Below are 6,563 nucleotides of genomic sequence, written 5' to 3'. Positions count from 1 at the left end.
TGAGTCACAGGATTGGGAAGGGGGCGAAGATTCTGGGTTCGTCGAAGAATGTGTAAAAGGCGAGAACGTTATCTCGGAGAGAGAAAAAATGGGTATGTTTGAAGGAATAGTGGTTCCAACAATGTTATATGGTTGCGAGGCATGGGCTATAGATAGGGTTGTGCGGAGGAGAGTGGATGTGTTGGAAATGAAATGTTTGAGGACAATATGTGGTGTGAGGTGGTCTAATTGAGTAAGTAATGAAAGGATAAGATCGATGTGTGTTAAAAAAAAGTACATGGTTGAGAGAGCAGAAGACGGTGAGTTGAAGTGGTTTCTACATATGGAGAGAATGAGTGAGGAAAGATTGACAAAGAGGATATATTTGTCGTAGGTAGAGGGAAAAAGGAGAAGCGGGAGACCAAAGTGGAGGTGGAAGGACGGAGTGAAAAAGATTTTGATTGATCGGGGCCAGAACATACAGGAGGGTGAAAGGCGCATAAGGAATAGAGTGAATTGGAACGATGTGGTATACCATGGTTGACATACTCTCAGTCTATTGAACCAGGGCATGTGAAGTGTCTGGGGTAAAGCATGGAAAGTTTTGTGGAGCTTGGATGTGGAAAGGGAGCTGTGGTTTCGGTGTATTACACATAACAGGTAGAGACGGAGTGTGAACAAATGTGGCCTTTTCTCTCTTTTCCTAGCACTACCTCACGGGGGGAAGCTATTTTATGTGTGTTGGGGTGGCATCGGGAATGGATGAAGGCAGGAAGTATGAATATGTGCATGTGTATATATATTTATATGTCTGTGTACGTATATGTGTGTATACATTGAAATGTATAGGTAAGTATATGTGCGTGTGGGCGTTTATGTATATTCATGTGTGTGTGGATGAGTTGGGCCATTCTTTCGTGTGTTTCCTTGCGATACATCACTAACATGGGAAACAGCAATAAAGTATAATAAAGAATATTAAATATATATATGTTTATTTATCTATTCATTCATTTATTTCTTTGTGTTTGAACTAGGTTATTGGTTCTGAAGGTCTCATTCTGATTTTTTTTCTTTTGAATTCCTGTCAGTGATCTTTCTCTAGTCTGATTTGTTGTGGTGAAAATTCTAGTCACTCATTCTGCTGTTTCCTTTGTTGCTGTATGAAGTTCACGTTTTTTTACTTCCACATCATGCAGTAGTGATTTCTTTGATCTTATGATATGAACGCCTTGTATCATTCACCTCTTTATCTGAGAAAAGTGCCATTTCAAATGAATAAGATCTTTCGTATCATTTCCTCTATTCAGTCTGTTGTTTACCTGTATAAGGCTGAATGAATCACATCAAGTAATTAGTCTAATGAACTGTTCTCTCTTGTCTGCTGATCCATTATTCTTTTTTATTAATTTTTTCCTACATCCATGATATCCACTTTTTCCTGCCATTCAGCAAAATGAAAGTTAAAGTCACCAGCCCATGTAATTATCAGAATCAGTTTCTCTTATCTTGTCAGTATATTTTTAACTTTTTGTTAACATTTCTTGAAAGTCATTCAGCATAGTTTTTGGTGGTCTTCATTACAATAGGATTTATGTGTTTGGGCTAGTGTGCTCACTGTGATTGATCTACATTTTTTGTAAGTCATCTGTAACCAAGATGTGAAGACCCTTACTGGAAAAACAATCACTCTTGAAGTAGAACCTTCAGACACAATTGAAAATGTGAAGGAAAATAGTGAAATTGGAGAAAAATGTAGCTTAGACATTGAAGCTTATTGATACAGTGGTTAAATTGATGAGAACTGCTATTGACGTTTGTGTAAATAAATTATACATTTCCTTTTTTCCATAGCCAGAGGTTGAACCATTATGTGACATTCTTTTTTTTCATTCATTTCAAGCTAGAAGTTTCAGTTTTCTAAATTGTTTCTTACATTTCTCATATGTATATATATGTATGTGTGTGTGTGTGTATATGTGCGTATGTATGTGTATGTGTGTGTATGTGTATATGTAGATATATATGTATATTATCCCTGGGGATAGGGGTGAAAGAATACTTCCCACGTATTCCTCGCGTGTCGTAGAAAGCGACTAGAGGGGACGGGAGCGGGGGGCCAGAAATCCTCCCCTCCTTGTATTAACTTTCTAAAATGGGAAACAGAAGAAGGAGTCACGCGGGGAGTGCTCATCCTCCTCGAAGGCTCAGAGTGGGGTGCCTAAATGTGTGTGGATGTAACCAAGATGTGAAAAAAGGAGAGATAGGTAGTATGTTTGAGGAAAGGAACCTGGATGTTTTGGCTCTGAGTGAAACGAAGCTCAAGGGTAAAGGGGAAGAGTGGTTTGGGAATGTCTGGGGAGTAAAGTCAGGGGTTAGTGAGAGGACAAGAGCAAGGGAAGGAGTAGCAATACTCCTGAAACAGGAGTTGTGGGAGTATGTGATAGAGTGTAAGAAAGTAAATTCTCGATTAATATGGGTAAAACTGAAAGTTGATGGAGAGAGGTGGGTGATTATTGGTGCATATGCACCTGGGCATGAGAAGAAAGATCAAGAGAGGCAAGTGTTTTGGGAGCAGCTGAATGAGTGTGTTAGTGGTTTTGATGCACGAGACCGGGTCATAGTGATGGGTGATTTGAATGCAAAGGGGAGTAATGTGGCAGTTGAGGGAATAATTGGTATACATGGGGTGTTCAGTGTTGTAAATGGAAATGGTGAAGAGCTTGTAGATTTATGTGCTGAAAAAGGACTGATGATTGGGAATACCTGGTTTAAAAAGCGAGATATACATAAGTATACTTATGTAAGTAGGAGAGATGGCCAGAGAGCGTTATTGGATTACGTGTTAATTGACAGGCGTGCGAAAGAGAGACTTTTGGATGTTAATGTGCTGAGAGGTGCAACTGGAGGGATGTCTGATCATTATCTTGTGGAGGCTAAGGTGAAGATTTGTATGGGTTTTCAGAAAAGAAGAGTGAATGTTGGGGTGAAGAGGGTGGTGAGAGTAAGTGAGCTTGAGAAGGAGACCTGTGTGAGGAAGTACCAGGAGAGACTGAGTACAGAATGGAAAAAGGTGAGAACAATGGAAGTAAGGGGAGTGGGGGAGGAATGGGATGTATTTAGGGAATCAGTGATGGATTGCGCAAAAGATGCTTGTGGCATGAGAAGAGTGGGAGGTGGGTTGATTAGAAAGGGTAGTGAGTGGTGGGATGAAGAAGTAAGAGTATTAGTGAAAGAGAAGAGAGAGGCATTTGGACTATTTTTGCAGGGAAAAAATGAAATTGAGTGGGAGATGTATAAAAGAAAGAGACAGGAGGTCAAGAGAAAGGTGCATGAGGTGAAAAAAAGGGCAAATGAGAGTTGGGGTGAGAAAGTATCATTAAATTTTAGGGAGAATAAAAAGATGTTCTGGAAGGAGGTAAATAAAGTGCGTAAGACAAGGGAGCAAATGGGAACTTCAGTGAAGGGCGCAAATGGGGAGGTGATAACAAGTAGTGGTGATGTGAGAAGGAGATGGAGTGAGTATTTTGAAGGTTTGTTGAATGTGTTTGATGATAGAGTGGCAGATATAGGGTGTTTTGGTCGAGGTGGTGTGCAAAGTGAGAGGGTTAGGGAAAATGATTTGGTAAACAGAGAAGAGGTAGTGAAAGCTTTGCGGAAGATGAAAGCCGGCAAGGCAGCAGGTTTGGATGGTATTGCAGTGGAATTTATTAAAAAAGGGGGTGACTGTATTGTTGACTGGTTGGTAAGGTTATTTAATGTATGTATGACTCATGGTGAGGTGCCTGAGGATTGGCGGAATGCGTGCATAGTGCCATTGTACAAAGGCAAAGGGGATAAGAGTGAGTGCTCAAATTACAGAGGTATAAGTTTGTTGAGTATTCCTGGTAAATTATATGGGAGGGTATTGATTGAGAGGGTGAAGGCATGTACAGAGCATCAGATTGGGGAAGAGCAGTGTGGTTTCAGAAATGGTAGAGGATGTGTGGATCAGGTGTTTGCTTTGAAGAATGTATGTGAGAAATACTTAGAAAAGCAAATGGATTTGTATGTAGCATTTATGGATCTGGAGAAGGCATATGATAGAGTTGATAGAGATGCTTTGTGGAAGGTATTAAGAATATATGGTGTGGGAGGAAAGTTGTTAGAAGCAGTGAAAAGTTTTTATCGAGGATGTAAGGCATGTGTTCGTGTAGGAAGATAGGAAAGTGATTGGTTCTCAGTGAATGTAGGTTTGCGGCAGGGGTGTGTGATGTCTCCATGGTTGTTTAATTTGTTTATGGATGGGGTTGTTAGGGAGGTAAATGCAAGAGTTTTGGAAAGAGGGGCAAGTATGAAGTCTGTTGGGGATGAGAGAGCTTGGGAAGTGAGTCAGTTGTTGTTCGCTGATGATACAGCGCTGGTGGCTGATTCATGTGAGAAACTGCAGAAGCTGGTGACTGAGTTTGGAAAAGTGTGTGGAAGAAGAAAGTTAAGAGTAAATGTGAATAAGAGCAAGGTTATTAGGTACAGTAAGGTTGAGGGTCAAGTCAATTGGGAGGTGAGTTTGAATGGAGAAAAACTGGAGGAAGTGAAGTGTTTTAGATATCTGGGAGTGGATCTGGCAGTGGATGGAACCATGGAAGCGGAAGTGGATCATAGGGTGGGGGAGGGGGCGAAAATCCTGGGGGCCTTGAAAAATGTGTGGAAGTCGAGAACATTATCTCGGAAAGCAAAAATGGGTATGTTTGAAGGAATAGTGGTTCCAACAATGTTGTATGGTTGCGAGGCGTGGGCTATGGATAGAGTTGTGCGCAGGAGGATGGATGTGCTGGAAATGAGATGTTTGAGGACAATGTGTGGTGTGAGGTGGTTTGATCGAGTGAGTAACGTAAGGGTAAGAGAGATGTGTGGAAATAAAAAGAGCATGGTTGAGAGAGCAGAAGAGGGTGTTTTGAAGTGGTTTGGGCACATGGAGAGGATGAGTGAGGAAAGATTGACCAAGAGGATATATGTGTCGGAGGTGGAGAGAACAAGGAGAAGAGGGAGACCAAATTGGAGGTGGAAAGATGGAGTGAAAAAGATTTTGTGTGATCGGGGCCTGAACATGCAGGAGGGTGAAAGGAGGGCAAGGAATAGAGTGAATTGGAGCGATGTGGTATACCGGGGTTGACGTGCTGTCAGTGGATTGAAGCAAGGCATGTGAAGCGTCTGGGGTAAACCATGGAAAGCTGTGTAGGTATGTATATTTGCGTGTGTGGACGTATGTATATACATGTGTATGGGGGGGGGGGGGGCATTTCTTTCATCTGTTTCCTTGCGCTACCTCGCAAACGCGGGAGACAGCGACAAAGTATAATAAAAAAAATAAATAAAAATCTTTATTATCTACTTTCCTTTTAGTTTACCAGGGACATAAATTACTACACCTCCCAGTTTGAATCTGGTTCCATCTACTCTGAATGTTTAAACTTGGTCCTGGTTTACTTCAGCTTTTTCTTTTTCATTAAGCCAAGTTCCTGACATATTGATGAGGACTGTTCTTTTCCCTCGTAGACTTATTGGTGTAATTCACTGTATAAAGACTTTGTGTATTTACGTGTATTGTCAGAGTCTCAGTTCGTTTATTTGTCCTCTGCTGCTTTTTAGTGACTGTGTCCTCACTCATTATGATTAGCAATTTTTATTCTTTGTTGTTCTGTTCTCACTTCTCCTGGGACTTAGCTTATTCCATTCTCTAATAAAAAAAAGTTTGAATAGTTTCGTGGGTTTTAGTTGGCATGATTTGGCCATTGAATTATTCTTATGTTGATTCCACCTTATTCTCATGTTTGGATTATTCATATATTTTTTATATTCTTGATAATATTGGTCTAAGCTGTCATTTCATTTTTTTTCTGTTCAGTGCTGATGTGTAATATCTGTTTATAGTTTGGCTTCTCTAAGTTACATTTTTTATGTAGCATCTCTTGATTTCATTATTCCTCTATATGTTTTCCCCATGTTTATTCCAGTACTTCCATCTTTTGCTTACCTCAAATGGTCTTCATCTATGTTGATAATTATGTATGTCTTTATTTGATTTCTATTTCCTTTCCTTGCTACACTTTGTGTTCTCTGTTTCAGATCTTGAATTTTCACATTTTTCCTGTTCACTGTCTCACACTTTTCATCTCTGGTGTTTTGTTCTTTCTGTTGTAAAGTACAATTTACATTTCGTACATATGCTCAGGAGATAGTTTCCAATTTTTTGTTTGAGCACCATGCCATGCATTTATTTCCTTTGTTTGTATGCATTTTCCTGTGTGTCTACTTACCCTTTGAATCCAGATTGATGTAATAAAAGTGTGTGCATTAACATTTTGCTTAACATCTCTTCTATTTTTAGGTTGCTGACATATTCATAGGATTTTATCAATTTAGTTATTTCATTATTCCTAGAAATTTTTCATGTGTCAGTAATTGTATTACTGACACTTGCAAGTTTATTTTCAATCAGTTTTATCCATGCTCACATACTTCTCTGTTTCATTTACAATATTGATGTAGATTGAAATTTTCATCATTATTGTTTAAAGCCAGTTTGCTTTATTTTTTGAATGATG

The sequence above is a fragment of the Panulirus ornatus genome, chromosome 12 (assembly GCF_036320965.1).
Source record: "Panulirus ornatus isolate Po-2019 chromosome 12, ASM3632096v1, whole genome shotgun sequence".
NCBI lineage: Eukaryota > Metazoa > Arthropoda > Malacostraca > Decapoda > Palinuridae > Panulirus > Panulirus ornatus.
This window is presented reverse-complemented; position numbering follows the sequence as displayed.